The sequence below is a fragment of the Melospiza melodia genome, chromosome 17 (genome assembly GCF_035770615.1).
Source record: "Melospiza melodia melodia isolate bMelMel2 chromosome 17, bMelMel2.pri, whole genome shotgun sequence".
Classification (NCBI taxonomy): Eukaryota; Metazoa; Chordata; class Aves; order Passeriformes; family Passerellidae; genus Melospiza; species Melospiza melodia.
Window position 1 is genome coordinate 3,579,458 of NC_086210.1, and position 13,089 is coordinate 3,592,546.

Genomic DNA, 13,089 nt, shown 5'->3' on the forward strand with positions numbered 1-13,089 from the left:
GGTCCGGACCGTGTCGCCCTCGGACGGTCCCGGTGTGCTCCCGATGCCGGCCCAGTGCCTTCCCGGCAGCCGCCGCCGTTTCCCGGAACGCGCGCGCGGGAATCCTCGCCTGACACGCCCACGCCTGAAATGGCGTCTGTGATAGGTCAAAGCGGAGGTGACATCATCGGTTGCCAGGCAGAGGGGGCTGGAGCGGGTTTGAGAAGCGAAGGAGGCGGTGCCCGGAGGGGGCGGGGTCTGGGCAGGAGGAGGCGGGGTCTGGGCGGGATGGGGGCGGAGCAGGGCGGGGTCTGGGCGGGGCAGAGCGGGATGGGCGGGGGCTCGAAAGCGAAACCTTAACGGAGCTTTTGGGAGCTGAACTGGGAGTACTGGTGTGGACTGGGCAGTGCCCCAAGCTGGACTGGGAGCACTGGTGTGAACTGGTGAGTGCCCCAAGCTGGACTGGAGACATTGATGTGGACTGGGGAGCTGAGAGGGCTGAACTGGGAGCACCGTAGTCTGGACTGGGAGCACTGGTGCGGACTGGGGAGTGCCTTGTCTGGACTGTGGAGAGTCCCAGGCTCGACTGGGAGCACTGCTGGGGACTGGTGAGTGCCCTAAGCTGGACTGGAAACATTGATATGGACTAGAGAATGCCCCAGGCTGGACTAGGAAGTGCCCCAGGCTGAACTGGGAGCACTGGTGTGGGCTGGTGAGTGCCTTGTCTGGACTGGAGAGTGCACCAGGCTGAACTGGGAGCACTGGTGTGGACTGGCAAGTGCCCCGAACTGGACTGGGACCACTGGTGTGGACTGGAGAGTGCCCCAGGCTGAATTTGGAGCACTGGTGTGGACTGCTGAGCTCAGGGGTCTGAAGTGGGAGCACTGGTGTGGACTGCTGAGCTCAGGGGGCCAGACTAGTAGCACCGTAGTCTGGACTGGGAGAACTGGTGTGGACAGGGGAGCGCCCCAGGCTGGACTCAGGAGCGCCCCAGGCTGGACTGGGAGCACTGGTGTGGCCTGGGTAGCTGAGAGGGCTGGACTGGGAGCACTGGTGTGGACTGGTGAGTGCCCCAAGCTGGAAGTGCCCCAGGCTGAACTGGGAGCACTGGTGTGGACTGCTGAGCTCAGCGGGCCAGACTGGGAGCACTGTAGTCTAGACTGAGAGCACTGGTGTGCACAGGGGAGCGCCCCAGTCCTAACTGGTTTTAACTGGTGTCTCCACAGGCTGTTGCTCATTCCCCGGGAACCCCACAGAGAGCACTGTCCGTACTGGTCCCACCATGGCGCTGCCACCCGCCGCTCTCCTGCCCAGTGTGCTGCTGGTGGCTGACGCCCTGGCACTGGTGTTACTGGTGCCGCTGGTGCCGCTGCTGGCGCCGCTGGGCGTGCTGGGCGTGTGGCTCGAGGCTGCCCTGCGCTTGCCCATCCTGGCCGCGGCCACCCGGCTGCCAGCCCCTCGCCGTCCTTCCGGAGCCACCGCGGCCGCCGTCACGGCCGCCGCCACCCCCGCGGTGTTCGGAACCTTCCGGAGCCTCCTGGGGCCGCTCGGGGCCGGCCCGGGGCTGTTGGCGGCCGCAGCGCCCGCCTGGCTCGGGGTCACCCACGCTGCTGCCGTGCTGGCCTGGGCCGCGCCCCCAGCCCCCGGCAGCGTCCCTGAGACCCCCGGAGGCGTCCCCAAGGCTCCCAGCAGCGTCCGGCGCGCTCTGGCACTGACCTGGGAGCAGAGGAACGTCCTTGGAGCTGCTGTCCTCTGCCTCATGCTGGCTGTCGTTGGTGGGTGACTGTCTTGGTTTAGGGCAAATCTGGGAGAAAACCTCCAAAAGGGGCCCCTCCAGAAAGCAAACCCACACAACCCGTCCCCAAACCAGTTCAGGAAAGATTCCTCAGAGAGAAGTGGGAAGAACCTGTTTATTTAACAGGCAAAGCACACAAAATGAACAATACCAGATGACAACATTCTTTCACCACTCTGAAAAAGATGACAAATTCAGAAAGTCTCTCTTGGGGGTGGTCGCTCTGTTGTCAGTCCCTCTGGTCCTGGGGCAGCTGCTGCAGCCACAAGGTGCAAACTCTCGGTGTTCCCAGGTCCTGGTCTGGAGCAGGCTCAAGTAGGTCCAAAAAAGGGAAAGGAGAAACAGTCCAGGGAAAAATTTGGACTGCTTAGCTAAACTAAATAATGAGCAGAAACAAAAGCAAGAGCGAAGCAGGAGCAAAGCAGAAGCAAGAGAAAAGCAAAAAGCCAAGCAAAAAGCAAAAGCAGCACCATGTACTGCCCCGTGTCTGTGTCCCGCCAGCCGTGGGGGAGCGGCTGATAGCAAAACCAAAGCAAAACTTTCACTCTTCAGAGCCAGTCTTGAAGGCACAGAACATGATATCCAGCATAAACAGAACACACAGATGGGGATACAAACATCCTAACGTCACCTTAGGACGTTGACATGTGGTGACAGGCATTGACACCCCCAATTTGGGCTCTGCAGCCCCAAATTGGGAACCCCCCAATCTGGGATACCCCACCAAATTGGATGCTGGTGCCTTAAAATTGGGTGTTGAGCTCCTAAATAGGTGATGACCACCCTAAAATAGAGTGGTGACCCTCCTAAATTGTGAGTTGACCCCTTCAGTTGGGTGCTGACCCTGCAAAAATGGGGTGCTCACTTTCCAAATTGGGTTCTGACCCTGCAAACTTGACTGTTGGTCCCCCAAAATTGGGTGCTGACCATCAAACTAATGGTCTGATGCCCAAATATGGATGTTGACCTCTAAGACCTGGGATCTTAAGGTCCTGATCTCCTATGTTTAGGTTCTGATCCATAAAATTGTGTGCTGAACCCCCCCCAAAATTGGTACTGACACTTTAAATTGGGTGTAAAATCCCTAAATTTTTCACGAAACCCCCCAAATTGGGTCCTGACTTCTCTAAATTGTCTCCTGCCCAAATCGTGTCCCGCCTTTCCAAAATTAGATCCCCGCTCCCCAGACTGGATCCTGCCCCCCACAAATCAGGGTCCCCCTGTGTCAGTGGTCTCACCCGTGGTGATGCAGCCTCGGTGACACCCAGGGGAGATGGCGGGGCCGTACACCACCGGCAAGGTGCTGGATGCCATCGGGAGTGGGGACGGAGTCACCGCTGGAGCTGTCGGGATGGTGGCGGCTGCTGGAGCCACAAGGTGGGTTGGAGCATTCCCAGGGCCTGTCCCCATGTCCCCAACGTCCCCGATGTCACCGTGTCCCTGTGTCCCCACAGTGTGCTGTTTTCTGGCTGCCGGGGGTCTCTCTTCATGCTGTTGATGGCGCGTCTCCGTCAGAGCCTGAGCCTGCAGCTTTTTTCCCACCTGGTGCACCAAGACCTGGACTTCTTCCAGGGAACACCAGCAGGTAACGGGGTACGGCCCAGCCCCATCCCCCCCGACCCATCCCACCTGTTCCATCCCATCCCAGCTAGTCTGTCACCCCAGTCCCATCCCCACCATCCCATCCCATCCCATCCCGTCCCGTCCCATCCCATCCCATCCCATCCCATCCCATCCCATTCCCACCATCCCATTCCCACCATCCCATCCCATTGATCCCATCCCATCCCATCCCATCCCATCCCATCCCATCCCATCCCATCCCATCCCATCCCATCCCATCCCATTCCCACCATCCCATCCCATTGATCCCATCCCATCCCATCCCATCCCATCCCATCCCATCCCATCCCATCCCATCCCATCCCATTCCCACCATCCCATCCCATTGATCCCATCCCATCCCATTCCATTCCCACCATCCCATCCCATTGATCCCATCCCATTGATCCCATCCCATCCCATCCCATCCCATCCCATCCCATCCCATCCCATCCCATCCCATCCCATCCCATCCCATCCCATCCCATCTGTCTGTTATCCCATCCCACGACTCCATCCCCATCATTCCCATTCCCACCATCCCATCCAATTCCATCCTATGCCATCTTCCTGGCTTCATTCTACTCCAGTGTTCCATCCTGTCCCCATCCCACTTTCCCATTCTAGCCCCTGTTCTGTCCCCATTATTCTCACTCCCGTGCCTCCACCCTGTTGCGTATCCCCAGCTGCCTCCCACCATCCCATCACCCCATCCCACCATTTCCTTTCCCACCATCCCATTTCCCCTGTCCTGCCCCATTCCACCCTGACCATCTCCACAGCCATTCCCATCATCCCATCCCACTGCTCCCCATTACATCATTCCCATCCCAAATGGGATCATCCATGATGGGATCATGGTCTCACCCACCACAATCCCAACCTCTTTTCCCACCCTGCAGCTGAGCTCCTGGCTCAGTTTTCCATGGAAGTGCCACGGGTGTGCAGGGCAGCACCGAGTGGAGCCAACCAGCTGCTGCGGAGCCTGGTGATGGCCCTGGTGCTGGGGGGGTTCATGGTGGGACTGGCACCGGAGCTGGCACTGCTGGCACTGCTGGAGGTGCCCCTTGGAATCGCCACCCGCCGCATCCAGAGCACCCGCAAACAGGTCAGGAGTAGGAGGGAAAGAGTGGGAGGGGACTGAAGAAAGGTGGGAATGGTGGAGCTGGGATGGAGGCTAGGGGAATGGGATGGTGGGGATGGGATGGGATGGGATGGGATGGAGAATGGAAAGGAGGATGATGGAGGTGGAAATGGTGGGATGAAAGGGGATGAAGACAAGGGGAATGGGATGATGGGGATGGGATGGAGAATGGAAAGGAGGATGATAAATGGTGGGATGAAAGGGGATAAAGACCAGGGGAGTGAGATGGTGGGAGTGCTGACATGAAGATAGAACAAAATGGTCGAGATGGGACTGGTGTGGATGAGAAGGATGAGATAAGGTGGTGGGTATGGGATGAGACAGTGGGGATGGGGATGGTGGGATTAGGAGAATGGATGGGAATGGTGAGGGTGAGAGAGAAGGGCGTGGGATGGCGGGAATGCAATAGTGGGGATGCAGTGGGTGTGGTGGGATGGGATGTGGATGGTGGGCTAGGAAGGTGATCTGGGAAAGTTGGAGATCCCCTGTTGCTGCCACAGGCCCTTCAGCGATCCATGCTGGAAGCATCCGCCCGCACAGCCACAGGGGTGCAGGAATCTGTTGCCGCCATTGAGACCATCCGAACCTTTTCGGCAGAGGAGGAGGAGGAGGAGCAGCACAGATGTAACCTGGCCAAGGAGCTGAGGCTGAAGGAGCAGATAGAGCTGGAGCTGGCAATCTTCGTCCTTGTCTACAGGGTCAGGGGGGACTGGGAATGGGAACAGCAGAGAATGGGGATGCCAGGATCAGGGATGAGGACACTGGGAATGAGAACACTGGGACCAGAAATGGGAAACCAGCGGCTAAGATGGGGGCACTCAGAGTACAATGGGGACACCGGGAATGGGGACAACAGAACAGGGACATTGAGTTCAGGAACGGCATGGCAGGAATGGGAATGGTGACATTAGAAACAGGATGGGGACACTGGGATAAAGGTTGGGAACATCAGTGTGGTGGTGTTTGCAGGTCCCCAGGATGAGAAAAGAGACAAAATTCTTGACTTCATGTTTCAGAAAGCTGATTTATTATTTTATAATATATATTATATTAAAAGAAAATTATATACTAAAGAAAGAGAAAGACATTAGAAAGCTAGAAAGGAATGAATAATAAAATCTTGTAACTCAACAGAGAGTCTGACACAGCTGGACCTGTGATTGGTCATCAAGTAAAAACAACCACATGAGACCAATCAAAGATGCACCTGCTTCATTCCACAGCAGCAGATCATTATTGTTTACATTTCGTTTCTGAGGCCTCTCAGCTTCTCAGGAGAAAAATCCTGGTGAAAAGATTTTTCAGAGAATATGTCTGTGATAGATCAGGATCAGGAATAGGGACATCAAGAGTAAGATGGGGACATCCAGAACTGGAACAAGGACACCAGGAACAGAGATGAGGCCACCAGGAACAGAGATAAAGACACAAAGGAGTGGGATGGGGACAGGCAGAATGGGGACACCAAGAGTGGGTTGGGGGCAGATGGAATGGGGACACCAGGAGTGGATTGGGGGCAGATGGAATGGGGATACCAGGAGTGGGTTGGAATGGGAGCAGATGGAATGAGGACACCAGGAGTGGGTTGGGGGCAGCAATATGCCTGTCCCACCTACAGGTGATCAAACTGGCCATCCGGGTCATGGTGCTGGAGCCACCAGCAGCTCCGTGACGGATCCATCACTCCTGGGGTCCTCGTCACCTTCCTGCTGTACCAGGACAGAGTTGGTAACCATACCCAGGTGATCCCATGGAATGCATGTGTTTGTCCATCCGACCGTGCTTCTGTCCATCCCGGTGCCACCCCCTTCCTTCTCCCCAGGTGCTGCTCTACGGCTTCAATGAATTCCTGACCAACGCAGCTGCTGGACAGAGGATCTGGGAATACCTGGATCGGAAACCCGCAGGGAATGTCGGGGGGACGCGGGAGCCCCCCGAGCTTCAGGGCCATGTCACTTTTCAGAAGGTCTCCTTCACATATCCTGGAAATCCAGAGCACCCTGTGCTGAAGGTGGGTCTGGGGGGAGGTGGGGTTTCCCAGGGGTGGGAATTTTGGCATCACCTGCTGTCACAATCCGTCCTTACAAACGGGTTTCTTGATAGTTCATGGATTGATCTCAGGGTGCAAAAAAACCAACACGGCACAGGAGATTTGCAGTAATAAAACGAATGCAGCTTTATTGAATGACCACCACAAAATGCAGTAGAGGGATTAAGGGAGAGAAAAAGATAGAGAGAGAAAAGAGAGAGAGAGAAGGAGGGGGATATAGCTACCAAATGCAGAGACAAAATCCTTTGGTCCAGTCCAGTCGAGGATCCGCCTGTTACGTCGGGGAGATCTCAGGGTTGCAGTCCATCTGGACCCCAATTATACTCTTTTTCGATGGGGGAAGGGGAATGGATTTTGCAACCGAGTCAAAGGTAGTTTATTGTATCTTCGGGAAGGAAAGAATAATGTTTGGAAAAGGGGTACACACAGTCCATGTTCAGCAGTGGGTGTGAGCCATTGTTTTCGTGGTCCACTGCTCACACCTGCAACATCCATCTTGCTTTGGTTAGGTTGCCTCCCCCACACACCTCTCCCAGGTTGGGGGTCTCAGTCCCAGTCCTTGGAAAGAGTGTGGGGGGCCTTTTCACATGGGGGTTTCATGTCTTGGTCTTTGATGGAGAGGCTTCTTACATCTCAGTTCGTCTGTCACGGCAGTTGTAAGACAAGTGAAGGGTCTTTTGTGGGGGACCACCCAAAACTCAGGAGAAGTCCAGCCAGGCAAAGAGGGGACAGCTTCCAAGGCTACTGTTGCAAAAAGGCAAGGTGCCCCCTTCTTCTTCTCATTGGGCTCAGTGTAGCATATAGTAAATACACCTGTGGACAACAGCTTAACAATGCTCTCAGGTCTCGGGGCCTTGTTGGCATGTGACTTTCTCCTTCAGAACCAGAGATTTTAGACAGTGGGGACTCTTCAGTGCTCCCCCAATGATGATGGTGAGGCAGATGAGGAATATTTCAGACAGACTCACACACCTGTCCCCATCCCACAGGACGTGAGCTTCGAGGTGCGCTCCGGGGAGGTGACGGCGCTGGCGGGGCCCGATGGCAGCGGGAAGAGCACGGCCGTGGCGCTGCTGGAGCGGCTGCGGGATCCTGGCAGCGGGACAGTGCTGCTGGATGGGATCCCGCTGCCAGAGTATGAACACCAGTACCTGCACCGCAAGGTGGGACAGCAGAGACACTGGGAACACTGGGCATGGAATGGGGAAAATGGGGACAGGGGTCAGGGGACAACTGTGATGGTGTTCACAGGGGTTTTTGGATGAGGGAAGAGACAAGGATTTGACTCCATGCTTCAGAAGGCTTGATTTATTATTTTATTATATATATATTACATTAAAAGTATACTAAAGGAAGAGAAGAAAGGATTTCATCAGAAGGCTAGCTAAGAATAGAATAGGAAAGAATGATAACAAAGGCTTGTGGCTTGGCTCTCTGTCTGCGCCAGCTGGGTTGTGATTTGCCATTAATTACAAACATCCAACATGGGCCCATCACAGATGCACCTGTTGCATTCCACAGTAGCAGATAATCAATGTTTACATTTTGTTCCTGAGGCCTCTCAGCTTCTCAGGAGGAAAAATCCTAAGGAAAGGATTTTCCATAAAAGATGTCTGCAATAAACAATGAAATGGAACTGGGACCACAGGAGCATGGGAGCAGAAATGAGGATACTGGGAAGAGGACATCAGGAATAGGGTGTGGACAACAAGAAATGGGATAGGAACATTGGGAAATGGGATGGGGATGAAAGGAATGGGGAAAAGTGGAAAGTCAGGGGTGGGGACACTGGGGACACAGATGGGGAGAATGGGATCAGGGATGGACACTATGGGGACACCAAGGTGGCATGGGGTCATGGAACAGGGGTGGGGACACCAGGAGCCAAGACAGCATCATAGGGCTTGGGGCTGGGGCAGGTGGTGCTGGTGGCGCAGGATCCCGTCCTGTTTTCTGGAACGATCCGTGAGAACATCCTGCTGGGGCTGGAGCACTGCAAAGAGTCAGAGCTGCGGGAGGCCGCCATTGCTGCTGGAGCCATGGAGTTCATCCAGGGGCTGGAGCAGGGCTGGGACACTGGTGAGAGCTAGGGGGATGGATGGGGCACCCCTGGGGCACATCCCCCTGATCCCAGGATCCTCTGGCAGCGATGGGAGAGCGGAGTGGGTGGCACATGGTGGGGTGTGCGGGGGATCCCTGAGGTCACATCCCACTGATCCCATGGGATTGCTCACGCAGGTCAGATCCCACTGATCCCATGGGATTGCTCACACACTGGTGAGGGAGTGTGGGGGGCAGGGGAAGGGGGGGGAACCTCTTGTGCTGGGATCCCACTGATCCCAGGGTCCCCCCGCAGAGGTGGGGGAGTGTGGGGGGTGGGACAAGAGGGGAGAACAGGGCTGCACCCCACTGATCCCCTGTGGTCGCTCCCACAGAGGTGGGGGAGCGCGGGGGGCGGCTGGCGGCGGGGGAGCGGCGCCGTGTGGCCCTGGCCCGGGCTCTGCTCCGGCGTCCCGCCGTGCTCATCCTCGATGAGGCGCTGGATGATGGAGATGATGGAGCGGTGAGTGGGGTGGGATGGAGGGGGTTGGTGTGGATAGGGGTGTAGTTGGTGAAAATGGGGTATGATGGGATGGCTGGGATGGCTGGAATGGGATGGTGGGATGAGGTAGTGGCAATAAGGGATAATGATTGGCATGGAGTGGGAATGATGTGATGAAGACAGGGATTGGATGGGGTGGTGTGGGTCAATGAGGTGGAGAAATAGGACAGGATAGTAGGATGGGATAGAGACCAGGGGTGTAGGATGGCAGGAAAGTAGAATCAAAGGAGGAAGACAAGGAGATACGATAGGGTGGGGTGGGATGGGGTGGGAATGAAGGGGATGGGAATGCTGGGATGAGGACAGAGATGGAGTGCAATGGGAAGAGTTGGAGTGGTAGGAGTAGGATGGGATGGGACAGTGGGAATGGGGATAGTGTGGGCAGGATGGCATAGTGGGCATGGGGATGGGATGGAGAACAGGGAGATGGTAAGAACACGATGATAGGATTAGGGTGGGACTGAGAGTGGGATGGGATTGGTTGGTCGGGACTGGGTGGGATCAGGTGGGACAGGGTAGGACTGAGTTGGATGGGTTGGCCTGAGGGTTCTCTGATTGGATGGGTTGGGATGAGCGTTCTCTGAGCTGGATGGGTTGGGATGAGCATTCTCTGAGCTGGATGGGTTGGGATGAGTGTTCTCCTAGCTGGATGGGTTGGGATGGGAGTTCTCTGAGCTGGATGGTTTGGAATGGGAGTTCTCTGAGCTGGATGGTTTTGGATGAGCGTTCTCTGAGCTGGATGGGTTGGGATGAGTGTTCTCTGAGCTGGATGGGTTGGGATGAGAGCATTCTCTGGCCGCAGGCACAGCGCTGGGTGCGCACTGGGCTGGCAAAGACCATGCTGGTCGTGTCCCACCGGCCGCGGGTGCTGGACGGGGCCGATCGCCTGGTGCTGCTGGAGCGCGGGGCCGTGATGGAGACAGGAACACCAGCGGAGCTGCGGGAACGCCGCGGCACCTACAGCCGCCTGCTCCTTGGAGGAGGCAGCACTGGGCAGCCCGAGGGCCCTGGGATGGGCAGCAAGAAGGGGGCTGCATCTGGCAGGGAATAAAGGGGAATCAGCCCCAGTGTCCTCATTCCCGGTGTTTGTGTCACCAGCCAGCTCCTGGTGTCCCCAGTCACAGTGTCCTGTGAATCCCTTCTCCCCACATCCTCAGGATCCCAACTCCCTGTGTCCCCCATGTCCCCACTGTGTCCCCCAGGTCTGCCCATTCCCTGGATGTGTGTGTGTCCCCTGTATCCACCATGCCCCCATGATCCCTGGTCCCCATGTCTGCTCCTGGACATGGGGCACAGGGTGGGAAATCAATCCCAAGGAATGGATCTGGGCATGGGTGTCATGTCCTCATCTCACTCCTGCTGTGCTCACTCCAAGCTCCTGGTGTCCCCAGTCCTTTCCCAGTGTCCCCATCCCCAGTGTCTTTATCCCAGTTCCCAATGTCCCCTTTTCTATTCCTCATTCCCTGAGAGGAAGTGCTGGGCACTGGAGGATGGGACTGAGATTTATTGCCCAAACCAGGGTATTTATACATGAGAAATAAAACATTTTGAACAACTGTAATTCTTGTGTTTAAAACATGGGAAAACAGGAAGTCAGTCTGTTGGGAAGGGCTGCTGTGTGATGAGTGGGAACAGCAGGATGAACTCTGCCAGCAATTTGTGGCTTTCTGCAGGGAGAGGGAAGGGGTTGGACCTGCACCGTGGATCATTCAGCTGGTGATGAGAGTAAGAGTTGGTGTCACCCTGTCTCTGTCGCCATGGGTTGGATCTGGCTGAAGAGCCCACAGAGAGCAAGGATCCCACCAGATCCTACTGCATCCCTTGTACCCCAATCCTGCTCCACCAACACCACCTGATCTGTTTTGGAATCCCCTCAATCCTGTTCTGGAATCCCACTCCAATGCTGCCCCATCCATCCCACCTGATCCTGCTCTGGAATCCAGCCCAGATACACTTTAGAATTCTACCTGATCCTGATCTGGAATCGTGCCCTGGTCTGGAATCCTGCCCTATATCCCTTCTGGAATCCCGCACAGATTCCCCTCTGTACCTGTGGTCAAGCAATTGGTTTCTCTGCCTGTTTCTGCAGAATGAGAGGATCCATGAGATTCCAGCATGGATCACACACCAGGATTCACCTGCATGGAGGTGATCCAGAGCTGGATCTGCCTCTGTGTTAGGTGACATGTGGAGGGTGAGGGGCACAGGAGACAGACACCACTCACCCTGATGTTTGTGTGGCAAGAGAGGGTTTTGTTTTCCACTCCCTCCTTTATATAGAGCATTTGAAAGGCCTGGTCTGGATGCTGTCATTGGTTTGAACTCCACACCCCTTTGGGACCTGGGCCACTGAGATGTCTGCAGGCTTATGAGAGATCAAATTGGCCAAAGCTCTTGTCACTGAGCCCAGGGGCTGGCAAGGTGACACCAACATCTCACCCTTTCTTTTCTAGAAATTTTGATTTGCATTCTAGCTGCAGCATTTATGTCCAGGAACTGCTAGGGGAGAGCTCAGGTAAATATGCCCCAGGCATTAGGCTTATAGGTTACAGATTGCAACTTATTTGTAAAAACAACAAACCATTTAAGCCTTGAAGAAAATAAAACAGTCTGCAAGAACAAGAATCATTCAACCCTTATTAAAGAAAGAAAAACAAACACAAAAACTAGGAAACAATCTGTAGACAAGGAAAACAGTTTGTAAACAGGGGAATAATTTGTAAACAGATGAATCTTTATGTGAACTGCAGTCCCAGATTTCCATGAGGTTGTCACCAATCACTGATCACACGGCTCTGTGTCTGCTGAGGGTTTATCAGGAGGTGCTGTCAGGATGCAGTGCAGGCTGGATGCATCTGGCAGGTACCCAATGTGTCCCACTGTCTGTTGGAACACATGAATGTCCCCAAGCCCAGGTAATGAGATCCCAGGGACCCCCTCCATGTATTGGTAAGGAGGTCTCGTGCCATTCCCTTGGATTTGGGCAGCTGAACATCACATGATTGCATTGATAAGGAGTGATTTAACATAACTGGGTTCGGGGATTTTCCTAATACTGTTAAGTGATTTAATGTGTATAGAGCTTTAGCTATTCTACTCTGTGGGGTCTCACCACATACCTCCCTTTTGTTTATTAACTATACCTTTTCAGGCACCATGTGCTCTTTCCACTATTGCTTGTCCAGCTGGTAAATGAGGGATGCTGGTTTGGTGTGATACACCCCAGAGCTGTAGAAATTGCCTGGTTTTCTGGGAAGTGTAGCAGGCCCTTTATCAGTTTTGATGGTTTGAGGAATGCCCAAGGCTGCAAAAGCTGATTGCCAGTGTACCATGGCACCCAGTCCCCTTTCCTCTGTGTGTACTGTAGCCCATATTGCTGAGGAAAGGGTGCCAATTGAGACACGGGTGTGTTTTAAACGGCCAAAATCAGGGATGTGTGTGACATCAATTTGCCAGATTTGCAAAGCACACAGTCCATGAGGGTTCACTCTCATCTGCAATGGTGCAGCGTGACCTTGACAGCACAGATGCTAACAATATTACAAACCTCTGTGTTTGACAGCTGAAATTGCTGTTGTAAAGCTCAAGCATCTTGGTGGAAAAAACTGTGCAGTGCCTTTGTTTGTGGAAGCACATCTGGCTGTGGTGCTGAATGGGTACCAGAAAAAGGTACCCGGACCGTCTGTAACTCTTTGTTTTTATTGTCTCATATTGTCCTAAATCCTAATTGTCCAAATTTTTATTACTCTAGTAATATTGCTATTTTTATAACCATTTTATTACTATTAAACTTCTAAAATTTTGAAAAACAAGTGATTGGCGTTTTTCACGCAGTGCCTGACACAACATCCCACGGACAGGGAGGTCACAGGATGTAAAAAACGCCAATCCTGTCACTGCTGTGTCCCAGCGCTGCA

The 13,089-nt window shown here is 54.5% G+C and overlaps 1 pseudogene; it reads left to right on the forward strand.

Moving 5' to 3' along the window:
- Nucleotides 1-304: 304 nt before the first annotated feature.
- LOC134426027 (antigen peptide transporter 2-like) lies at nt 305-10,733 on the forward strand (annotated as a pseudogene).
- The last annotated feature ends 2,356 nt before the right edge of the window (nt 10,734-13,089 follow it).